Here is a 12384-nt window from a genome sequence, read left to right as displayed (position 1 = left end):
AGGTTCACCTTATGCAACAAGTCTATTTTAGTGTTCGCAACTGTAATTCCTCTGTCTCTCCCCTTCCCCATGTACCCCTGTATGGAATATTTAACTCTGAGTAGCGGGTAATAAAAACCTCTACCAATGTACCTACCTATCACACATAAAACAATCTTCCACAAGACCAGAAAAGAAAAGCTCTATCATTCACCCACGTAGCCTAGAAAATCACAATAGTAAATGCTGGGAATATTCTGATCACACACAAACAGGAGATTTTATCTTTCTCATTTCAGCAAAATTTATCAGTCTCCACCGCCTTTATCCTCACTACTGTATGCTTCCAAGACTTAAGGAAGTTGTGATTCATAATTTGAAAAAGTAGAACTGTTTGGAGATGAGGCTTTAGTTGATCATTTTTACAAGAGGACATTTTTGGCTGAATGAAAGGATAATGAAGCTAGCCTAAGAGACAAATATGAGCTCTAAGAAGCAGGAAAAGGACATTCTACCAAGATTGAATTTTGCTTCCGCTCAGAGTATCTTTAAGATAATCGGGAAATCTGGAAAACCTGAAAATTTAATAGGGAAATCTGGAAAACCTGAAAATTGATGGGAGTCAACTCCCATCAATAGCTACTATATGGATATTTCCCAACCTCTTTCTTTCTATGTGTCTTTTTAAGAAGGGAAAGTAGATTTGGAATTGCTTCATTTGCCGGTGTGTTCTGCCATATTTAAAGAGATCTAGGATACAAATATGGGTTTTCTGGGCTGCAGTCTCATTCCACAACGTGACAGTCTCACAATGGCAGGAACTCTGCTTGGTTCTGTATAAATGTTTTATCAGTCACTCTTCCCAACTCCCAGTGTATGTTTTTGGGACACACAGTATTTTTAAAATTGATTGCTCTCTGGTTCACCACAGTTCCCAACCATTCCTTACTATTTTGCACTAACCTGTTTCACTCATTTGTATCACATGCCCGTACCCAGGGAATTGGGACCAAATCAACGGGAGACTCTGTGAGGTAAAGGAAGCCTCATGAATGTGCTCAGCTACTTTGCTCCCAAGCAATCCTGTAAGGGCAGAGCGTGTACTCTTGCAGGGAAGAATCAAGATTATTACGTGTCTTTGATATTTACATGCTCTTTGTGGGCTGAGAGAAGCCCAGGATTTTCCTTTTTGACCTACACTGTTACATAGACATTTTGGGGATTAAGAAATTAAGGACAAAATGCTGATTGTTTTCTTCAGTTATAGATAGTCTCAACATTCTGTTTTTAAATATGAAAATATTATTATTTATGATACTAGTTAGGAAATTTTGACTTTCCTGCAGCTATGTCTGCACATGTACAATCTCCAGCTCACTCTTACATAGTACACACACCTATGAGGAATGGTTAGGCATGGTTCTGCTTAAAATGAAATGTATAGGCTCTGAGCCTAGAATCTCATGATTTATTAAACTAGCAATGCCATATATTATGCCTTTAAAGACATGGAAAATCCAAGTCAGAAAATAATTGCAGTAGAAGTTCTGTTGACAAGAATACTAGAGAAAAATTACTTTCTCTGCCTGAAAACATTATTCTACATACATCATTTTTGGGAGGGCAAAAAAATAAAGATTTTTGCATTCTTTTTTCCCCCTTTTATTTCACTCAACAGAAATTATACTTAGTTCAATAAAATGAGCACCTTTCTTCCAATTCTTGAAAACAGTCTGAATTCTGATTCATGCATACAAAATTAGAAGTGAAATTATATAGCTCCACTTTACTGATTTCTCTGGTCTAATATGTAATGAATTAAAATTGTATGTGATGATGTAAAGCCCCATTCCTAAAACAAAAGACTCTTGAACTTTCAATTACCATTGGTACCAACTACTACAGCTGCTACCTGCACTCCTCACTAGTCAAGTTACCTCCACTTCGGTAATACCATCCTGCCCACCTTAGGCCACCATCACGTACACATTTCCCACCACACACAAGCATCGACCAACAACTATGAACAGGCCAGTGATGGTGAATCAATAGAAAGTCAAATATTGGATTGTAACTCTACTAAATTCTTTCAAAATTGGGATTAGCAAAATGATGTGGGTTCTTGAAACTTTAAGGCTTAAAACCCTTATAAAAATTAATTTACTACCAGTTCTAGTAGTTCAATGAGATAAATAGTGCCTTATGCTTTCAAAGTCACTGGAACAATTTTTTTGCAAGCAGCACATGGAACATACCCAGCATTAGCAATGCAGTAAGAATAGAAAAATACTTTAATTCACCAGAATAACTTTTAAAATGATAATGCTAGGCTGTTTGTCCTTCACATTTCTTTCTTACTCTGTAGCAAAAAAGATCAGAATAATGTAAATATGCTATTCATTATTCAGAAAGTTCATATGATCCATTTCAGTGAGATAAAATGCACTATCAACAGAAATTTTATGCAAAGTCTGTTCTTTTTTTGTTTGGTTCACTGAACTAAGTGCAAACCATCTGTTAGCTATGATAATCAGAAAAAGTAAAAATTCAAACAGCTTTTTTTTGAAAGATAGCACAATAGCACTCCAAACAGAACTTGTTTAAAAGCACCACTTACGAGGTATAAATCCTAATGACTTTAGATGGCTTAGAATCCATATGTAAAGTCTTTTTATTTTTAGGTTAAGATTACATTTTTCCATTTTGGGGCTAAAATATGCTATTTAATAAAAACTGTTCACATCACGAGCTTGTCGCTATTACTAAAATGTCTTATTCAAATATGTTAATTTCCAAGAAATTTTAAAATTAAAAACTTTCAAGTTAAAATTGTATTTTGATCCCCACTTATAAAATTCCTGCCACCTAAGTAGTGTATTATAGTGATTATGATTTGCTTTTACAAAAACGGAATGGCCTGATATAAATCAGCGCTTTTGCTAAGTCAAAAAGCTTGAGGTCAAGTCTTCACTCTGCTCCTAGCTGTCTTGACCTCAGATGAGTTACAACTCTTAAGATCTCACTTTCTTAACTATTAAAAGAGAGCTCTAAAATGTCATTCTCAGGAGCTTACTTCCCTTCCAAACCTGCCTAGCACCGTGCTTGGTACATACTTAGAGCCAAGAACTCTGTAACTGTCCATGACCACAGGGGCTGGAGGTGAAAGCTTCCAAACTTCAGAAATTGCCCACAAGACAGCTTTCGGTGTATTGTTAAGTTTAGAGAATGGAATACAAAACCTGCTATCACAACAGTGTCTCACCATCTTTACAATGGTAGAACCAAATTTCCAGGCTGCAGTGCCTTATTCATGTACTATCATCTAATGAAAAAATGATTTTGTTTTAAAGGTGGAATTCTAAGTTTCAGGAGAGTTTACAACAGGCACGTTTTCAAAGCTCTAGTACTACAAATTTTATCAACACCCGCTATTGTTTCTCCATGGCCTGTAAATGCGCTTTGTGCTATTTTCTTGATGAATACTGCACACACATCCTACTCCACCTACACAACCACTATGTCACAAATGTAATGCATGTAAAAGAGGGCCTTTTTGCAACAAAACCTTACAGATCTTAACCACTTACAAAGCAAGTTTGGCAATGGATAAGAATTTCAGCAGAGAAACCAACTTAAAAATTCTTCACTCTGCTTTGCTATTATTCATTAGGCATGTTATTAAACAAACATGACCAGTAAAAGGAAAAGCTTTCAGTTAGTTATTTTATACTTTGAAAACTGACAAGGCTCTGCGGTGATGCTTACATCTTTATTATGACCTCTTTAGTTCTATTAAACTATAAGTTTATTACATTTCAGAGATTTCTACAAGAAGATCCATGCCAGACTGACATTGAGCCATAAGGTTGGATTTCTAATGTCACTCGAAAGGTATTCCAATTTTAGATAAGGAAAGAGAGCATGGATTATTCTTACCCATTCTTTCTTTTTCTTCCCATTTGTGTATATATTATACATACTCAATGATCTCAGCTTAACTCAGAATCAAATTTATTTCCTGGTCCATAGGTAGACATAGACATCTGTGAATCTCAGAATTTGGAGGAAAGAATTCTGAGAATTTTGGAGGAATTTGATGCTGGTGACAATTAAAGTCCAAAGTATCCCTTCAAGGCCAGGGAACTGCTTCCACCACGGCACAAATGGGAATGGTCATCACTGCGTTACTGTCCGAGCTCTTTAACTCGGAGCATCTCACTGCCCCACCCACCTCTGAGCCCGTTCTCAGCCCCTCCTCGGAGGCCACAAGCAATGTTATATCAACAAGGGGAAAGGACGTATGACCGGGAAGGCCCCATCCTGCCCCAAAGTGTTCTCTCCTAAGACAGTTTTCCCACGGGTTGAAATGTCTTCTGAATTGCAGAGTTCTTTCTTATTCTGGGTTCCAGAAACCCTAGGTGTCCACTGGTTGGAATTCAGGGATTCTTGAACTCCCATGGGGTAGGGGCATTTTACATGCATATGTGTGGTTCTTCTTTCTTCTACTGAAGTATAGACATTATTAGAATCAAAAGAACTTGACATCTTGGATATTTTGGATATCAAAGAATTCTAAGTACTATAGTACTTATACCAAAGAACTGTAAGTGCCATTAGTTCAAATACAGTTGATCAAAACTGTATGAAACTTGTCATGAAGCCTTTCATTAGAAAAGACATATGTCAATGTAATCTTTTCTTTTTCAACCTGAATCTCTTTAGTTCTCCCACCTGATTCACTTGTCCAGTCTTTTAGGAGGTACACAGCTACATTTCAGGGACTGCTTAAACAGCATGGACCTCATGTTGTAAACATTAATATGATTCTACGGAAAAGAATATGACCTTGAATTTCTCCTCCAAATATGTCTATGTAAATTCATAGTATAGGTTAAAAAGCCAAAGAGAGGAAACTATTCACTCTGAACACCATGAAGCTCCATAGAGACTAAAGTGGGAGCCCCACCGGCCTCTCTCCTTCACCTCTTCAGACACATGCTCACACGGCACGGAGCTGGTGCTCAATACTTACTCCAAATGCTGAGACGCACTAAAAACTCAGCAGTGCCCTTTAATTTCAAAGGGATGAAAAAACTGAACTCTCAGTAAGTTTTACACTTGGATGAAGGTTGTTAGTCCTTCTGTCAACTCCTTCCTGAAAGTCCAGATCACTGCAAAACGTCAAAAACTAAAAGCTGAAACAGCAATCTCACTTTGCCTGATTAATCATAGTCAATTTGACTTCATTTTCTAGCATGCGCTGCCTTGGAACAAAGGTAAATTCCTAATGTCGCCCAAACACTCTAGAATGTTAATAAGCCCTCAGGATGGAGTGTCAAAGCTCACCCCAGGCTCCTTCTAAGTCTCACAAAAATATCTCCCAAACAATTGCTCAGATTACAACGGAATTAAATAAACCACTTAAATCTTTGTGTTGGATTGAAATACAAGTATAAAATTGTGTTCTTTAATATGATAATTAAAGCACATAAAAAAATCTATACAGAGTAGCCTGAATTTTTTTGGACATAGGCTTTTCCCAGAGGAATTCATGTCCAAGTTGATACAAACTATAAGGAAGTTTTCATTTGGATTTTTATCAGGACAAGCACCTAAGCAAATTGCAAATATCCTGTGGACTATGAACCCCATTGAAAAATAATAAGTATCCTTTGCTTCAAGATACCAGGAATGTTATGGAAGTGAATATAAAGGAATTTTAGGAGGAAAAAAAATCACTGTCTAAAGAAAGCTGTCCTTCTGAACGAAAGGAAAATTTCATTCAGTACAGATGTTCTCTACTTGAAGGAAAAACACAAAGGAGACATTTGTGGAAATTTTATTTACTAATTTATTTAGGGGAAATTTTAAATTTTATTTATTCATATATCATTTTAAAATCATAATACAGTGAATAGCCACCCACCACCCAACCCAAGAATCTAAAATGGGTAATATTTATTGGCCATACATGAGCCAATAATGGCATGACAAAGTGTACTGCAAACAAAGAATTATGATTAAAGGAATTCTGAGCATCTGAGGTCCATTAAACAAACACCCTATGAAGTGATTTTTACCTAGTAGAAATGGATTCACCCCAGGATTCCTTTAAATAAAGATTTGCCTATTACACTGAGAATGTAAATCAATTGCCTGTTCCCCCCCACACACACCACCTCTTGGGAACAATTATCAGATTTTTTTTTTAAAGGTACATTCACAAGAGCCTGAAACCTGGAAGGTGAAGCAGTGGTACCCAGTTCCATGTCTTCATTAAAAACCCTCCTTGTACAATAGAAGAGCTATGTTGAAGATGGCAGTAAATATATTTTTGGTTATATAATTTCTTTTAGAACATTTTTTTCTTCTTCTAGGTCAATGGTAGGAACTGAACTGAATGGTTTTCCTTCTAACAAAAGAACTCTTCCCTCTCTAACAAGTAACAGAAAAGTATCTCTTCAGCAACCAGCATTTTTTATCAGTCCTTTGTCCATTCTAAACGGAAAGCCAAGACTGGAACCAACACTAAACTGTAGCTGGGACTGCTTTCCTGGATTTCAGAGGGACTCCTGCAGGAGAAGCAAAAGTGGGAGGGATGGCTGAAGACCTCTTACGATTTTTATATTCCTGACCAGGCCCCTTATGGGTTTTAAACTCACTAAGTTTGTATAAATGCACTAAACTTAACCAACGTAACACTCAACTGTCAGAGTGAGAAGTTAGGATAATCTCATGTTCTTAATTTGACTGCACTTTTGGAATGACTTTATTCTTCAAATTTTCCACCTAAAATATGATCTCCTAATGTGTTTTAACTTTCCTCCAAGACCTTTCAGAATAGTTTGAATTCTCAGTTAAACATCATAATTTTCTTGAGTGTCAGGGTAATAAATGACCGACGGTTCTGCCAAATGAGTAATAAGTATTATTGCCCCCTCCCAAATGCACATTTTTGTGAATAAACGCTCAGCCAGAACTCAAGTCTAAGTGACCCAAGTTTCACCAAAGAGCAAATGGAGGAAGAGTGATAGTGGTTTTAACAGCAATAATAGTAACTGTAATGGTGATGACAATAGTACCTTAAATTGATGGAGCATTTAGTCTATGTCAAGAAAAACAACACACATTATAAAAAAGAGAAGTGTAGAACAGACTGTTACCGCTCCTCCTGATACCTTCAGCTTTGTGTATGGCTCAATCAAATGGCAGCCTTATCATTCTCTTCCTACTGTGTGTGTACTTGTTAACTCCTTCACTGGTGGTCAAAGCCCACAGAGACCAAGTCATTGATTTATTCTTCGCTTCTCTACAGACTCTCGATCTGGGCTGTATATATTTATAACACATATTCATCCAAAATGGATTAGCTAACCTCCGATCATGGAAGACTCCAAATGGACCATCTCCTAGGATATTCTTAGAATCAAAGTCATATTTCCTATTCCAAGGGAATCCCAATGTATCAAAACAGTATTCAGTAATTTGTTTGCACATACAATTGCTAAAAACTATGATTTCGCATGCTAGTTTCACAAAAATCAAATCCAGCTGTTTCCACCAAATGGATGCATTTTTTTTTTTTTTTTTTTTAAGAAACCAGCAGGATGAATGGGGGCTGGTGAGGGAGATAATCCAAAGGATACACATACTTTGGAAAAATACAATTTGCATGTGATACAGAGATGACCTCCCATCCCACCACTCAAATATATTTCAAATTCTAGAGATTTTAGTGTGATTATTTTAAAGTAGAAATTGAATTGCATTCTGAAAAATCTTCCCCGAGTTCACATTGAGAAAGTAAACAAATAAGGCTGAACATGCCAAGAGAACCAATTTTTTCCTTATGGTTCAATATATAATGACTGTTAATTCCGCTAGTGACTATCATCATTATCATCATTTACCAGATGACAGCTGGATATCCAGAGCCAAGTGAAGAAAAGACCCTAACCCGTCAACTTTTATCTTCTAATTATGATAAGTTACCAACTCAGATAGCATCTTTCTGCCCACAAAGGAGTAGAATGAATAAAAAGTGAGCTTGAAGGTTTATGTTAAACTTGACTTTTTGAAAAGACAAACATCTGTTTTTAAATGGAAAGATCCATTAAAATCAAAAAAACGATGGGCAACAGTGGAAGTATAAAATGAGAGCATCTTAATGACAGTATCGTCCAGCATCCCTGGCGACATCAAGCTCTATCCACGGTGAGCACTAGGTCTCCACTGGAAGGAAGTGGGCTTTGATGGCATAAACAGCATTGTATTAGGTATGACTGTATGAAGACTTAAAAGCCTTGATGAAACCAGAGTGGGCGAAGGAAAGAAAAGAATTTTCCCCACAACTGTGGGAAAAACTAGCAAGAATCAACAAGGAACATAAAAATTCTTTGTTGTGTATTGTTCATAAAATATTCCAAAAATGAATATAACATAGTCAGGGCTTTTTTTTTTTTTTTAAACTCCTAGAAGAAAGGTTATGAAATGTTCTTATCTCATCCACCTCACTGCCGAATCCCAGATGATACAAGTTCTGAACAGAGGCGCTAGTTAGTATGCAGCACTAGAATAGGTGTGAACATATGGGTTTTATTTTAGTATTTTTTATTTTATTTTTGTAGTGGGATAAGGAGAAGGCATAAAATTAAATACATGACATTTGCAGTACTAAGCCATCACATAGGACACCCCAGCTGATGTTTCAATCCTGGATGTAAGAAACTTCAAGATTTTCAACAAACCATTCATGTTCGTACACACCCAGAAAAACCGAGAACCACAGACTTTTCTGAGGAGAGATATTGTAAGTAAAAGTCTAAATATGAACAGAAGAGATGTGACCCACATATTCAAATCCAGACTTTTAAACAAAAACCACATTAACTCAAATCTTAAGTCAACACTAATTGTACTTACCAATGAGAAGGTTAACAATGGCAGCAGAGGCCATTCTCAGAAACATTTAAGGTTTAAAAGAGTCCACAAGCACTTGAAAAATAATAGCATACTGCTTGTTTCCACAGATTAATATATAACAGTTATTTTTACTAAATTGGACAAAAAAAATTAATAGGTAAATCATGCTCTGATTATCTGAACTCAGCTAGTTAGAGCTTGATCAACTAGAGTCTGGTGGAAATGAACCCCCAGTTGTTGCTTTGGTTTTGTCCATAGCATCTACAACATTTCCACAGACACCACTTCTTAGAAAATAGCCAGAAATGCAATGAAAGGAAAATATAAGAGTCAGGACAAATTTGTTACTACCAGTAAAACAAAAACGCCAAAGCACGTGTGCTTTTGACGATGGAACAGAAAGTAACATCATCTTCATATTTCAGAGAATGTGTTCCTTGTTTGCTTCCCGGTGTAGAGGGTACTAAAGTCATCTGTTTATAGGTGTTGTTACTTTACATAAAATTACAACAAAATAAATAACTACTCTTAAAATCCATCAATGGAGGGTTTCCGGAATATAAAAATAACTGTAGAATCTCTCCAAAATTGGAGCTGCACACTACTTTTCGATGTCTAATGCTGAGTACAGAGTAGGGACTCAGTACTTTCCAATGAAGGAATATACCTTTGAAGACAGACATAACACCCTTTTTTAAAGTATTAAAATCAATGGCATTCACTCAACAATAAGGAGCACATGTTATGTGCCAGACATTGTGTTAGGCTGTAGAATGAAAAGCTATTAAAACAGAAAACAATGAAAAGAACAATATCATTATTTTTTTTCTTATCCAGGCTATATTTACATGGTTTTGAATATTCAGGTAAAGGTGTAGGACTAAGTTAACCACTTAAGTCCTCAAAATCATTTAGACAAGAGGTATCATGTAACTGAAATCTTAGTTAACTGAGTTTTTCAGTATTCAGTTGGGTGCCAAAACATCCAAATGGGCACGTTACTAAGTATGTGAATATTCAGAAATATACTCAACTGAAAATGTTGCTTTTGTTCTAAATGTCTGACATGCAGTAAGTAGTCTACAAGAAGCCAGTCCATGAAATCAGTGGGTTCATATCCTGTTTGGGGAAATAATAAAACAAATAGCAACCTACCGGTATCTTCAAGGCTCTGTTTTGAAAGTTGGTCACTGAAGGGCATCAGAATAAAACCAGCAGATGGCTCTGAACACTTAAAAAATACATACATGTATAGAGAGACAGATATGGATATATGGAGCAGCGAGCAAATATAACAAAACAGAAGGGAAGACAGAAACTAAGCTAAATAGAGAAGTCACAAAGGAAGACTATGAGGGAGAGTCCATTTGAAAAAGTAGGGCCAAAAAACAGAAGGAATGGCCACAGACAAGGGCTCCAGGTCTGGCCAGAAGAGCCAGGAGAACCCATGATAAATTACGCAAGGCAGCCTGAGAAGAGAACAAGGTGGGCCACCTAGAAAGGAGACTAGGCACCTCCACTCTGAGAAGGTGAGCAGGTTTGCAGTAGAAAGCAAGAAACATGAACTTTAAAATCCTTCAGACACATATGTCCCAATGACAAAAACACATGAGCGTGCAAGACGAAAAACTCCAGAGTATTTTCAGACTTTTAAAACTCCAACAGGTACCATGTCTTCCCTTCCAGCCTCTAAATCCAGGGATAATGATTAGAGACTTTGGAATCAAAAGGGCTTTAGTAGTAACAGGTTAAGCTAAACGAGGCCAAGGATTCTGCAAATTGAATCCTTGCAGATACCATGCAGAGTTTTACTCTGGTCTCCAAGGCCACGGCACACCCAAAAAGACTAAGGTAAATGACATTCCCCTAATCAAGGCACAGTGCAGAAACCAAATGAGGGGCAACGGAGGAAACTTGAAAACTCCTAATAAATAATGTGGCTTCCAGAGTCATCCAGAGTAGATAACTAGCAACTTTTCAAGGAGAAATAAAAATGCATATGTTCTATTTCACTAAGAAATCATTCCATGTCCAGCTTTAGTGCGATTAAAAGAAAAAAAGGATTTAATATTACAAAAAGGAAAAAGCAACCATAAACATATAATTAGCATATTCTTACCCTGTACATCTTCTAGAAGAAGATCACAAGCACAAATGTTTGCAATTTCCTGAGGAAATAATTACTATTAATGCTGAGGGGGAAGAGAAGTGACAGAAGTTCTAAAGACTGCCTAGGGCAAGAATAAAAAAGCATCAAGTCAGAGGCCACAGACACACTAACTTCGTATCTCAAGTCCCCGCCGGGATTCAGATAGCTCTGCTTGAATAAAATCCGACGATATCCCCTAGTTAAAAGGATGAGTGTTTCTGTAGAAACGACTAGATAAATCTTATCACCAGTCGTAAACGCTTTTTTAGGCAGTTCTGCATACATATTTGAGAGTTGGAATATTTGAACATTTTTACTCCTGAAATCTGGGTACTGTTTGCACTTCAAAAGACTTATATAACTCTGTGAGTGGATTTCTTTTCAATATCTTTAAGATACAATCTCTGAAAATGTTAGTCCTTGGATTGGATATACGCATACCCAGAAGTTGCAAAGCTCTCCGGAGGAACGGGTACTGTGGGGTTGACCGGCAGAGCTCCTAAACGTCAAGAATGGTATTTGGAGTTCAAGGTTGAAGGCGGCATGAAACAGGCTTGAAAGAGTATAGCCCATCTCAAAAGGGTTTAAAACTGCACATTTACTTAAGAAATACCCCAAACAGACAGCACGACGGGCCCTTTTACCTGTCCTACCAGTACCAGGCAGGTCAGGGTGTGGAAAGACTTCCAGAGCTCCGAGCGGTGTCCTATATGTAACCCAAGAGCCTCAAGAGAGCGGCAGGCGACTTCGGGGACCCGCCAGTGCGCAGGGCGGGGGCGGAGGCCCGGCCGGTCCTCCCGCACGAGGGTGCCCAGGGCCCCTCGAGACCAGGGCGGCCAAAGGGACCCGCGGCGTCGCCGTGCCAGGCCGCCTACCGGCCCCCGTGACCCGCACGGCGGCCGCGGATCCCGACGCCCTGGGCGCCGCACAGGGCGAGGCGAAGCCCGGAGCGCGGCCCCGGGACTCACCGTCTCCGAGGGGCCGAAGCACGGCCTCCGGGCAGCTGCGCGCAGCTGGACGCGGCCCCGGGCGCCTCCGCCCCAGCCCTTCCCCTCCGGCTCGGCGCCCAGACCGCCCCTCGCCTGCGGCCCCTCCGCGCCGCCCGACCCTCGGCAACTTACTGCGGCAGCGCGAGGGCCGCGACGAGGGGCCGGGGGTGGGCGAGCGGCTGGAGAGTATCGGGGCCCGCGGCTCGGAGAGGCTGCTGGAGCGGCCGCCGCCTCGCTGGTCCGCGCCGAGACGAGCGCCGGGGCCGCCGCGCTGCAGAAGGCGGGCTGGGCAGGTGGGCGCCGCTTGTGTAGCCGCGCCGGGGGCGGGGCCTGGCCGGGGGCACC

At 39.2% G+C, this 12384-nt stretch overlaps 1 protein-coding gene across 7 annotated transcripts in view; it reads right to left on the bottom strand.

Annotated features, from left to right (window-relative positions):
- Positions 1 to 12329, bottom strand: part of SLC7A2 (solute carrier family 7 member 2) — a 71843-nt gene extending 59514 nt beyond the window's left edge. For 3 of the 7 annotated variants that reach the window (XM_082444496.1, XM_082444499.1, XM_082444497.1), the window contains exon 1: positions 12172 to 12302. The gene's annotated coding sequence lies outside the window, so the exon portion shown is untranslated. Of the gene's footprint in view, positions 1 to 9935; positions 10021 to 11694; positions 11990 to 12018; positions 12138 to 12171 lie in introns of those variants that run through there. The other 4 variants (XM_082444495.1, XM_082444500.1, XM_082444501.1 and 1 more) reach the window with 4 other exon arrangements.
- Positions 12330 to 12384: the final 55 nt, after the last annotated feature.

Source organism: Balaenoptera physalus, assembly GCF_965194825.1.
Source record: "Balaenoptera physalus genome assembly, chromosome: 21".
NCBI classification, from domain to species: Eukaryota; Metazoa; Chordata; class Mammalia; order Artiodactyla; family Balaenopteridae; genus Balaenoptera; species Balaenoptera physalus.
The sequence above is the reverse complement of the archived record's forward strand: the minus strand, read 5'-3'. Positions and strand labels throughout refer to the sequence as shown.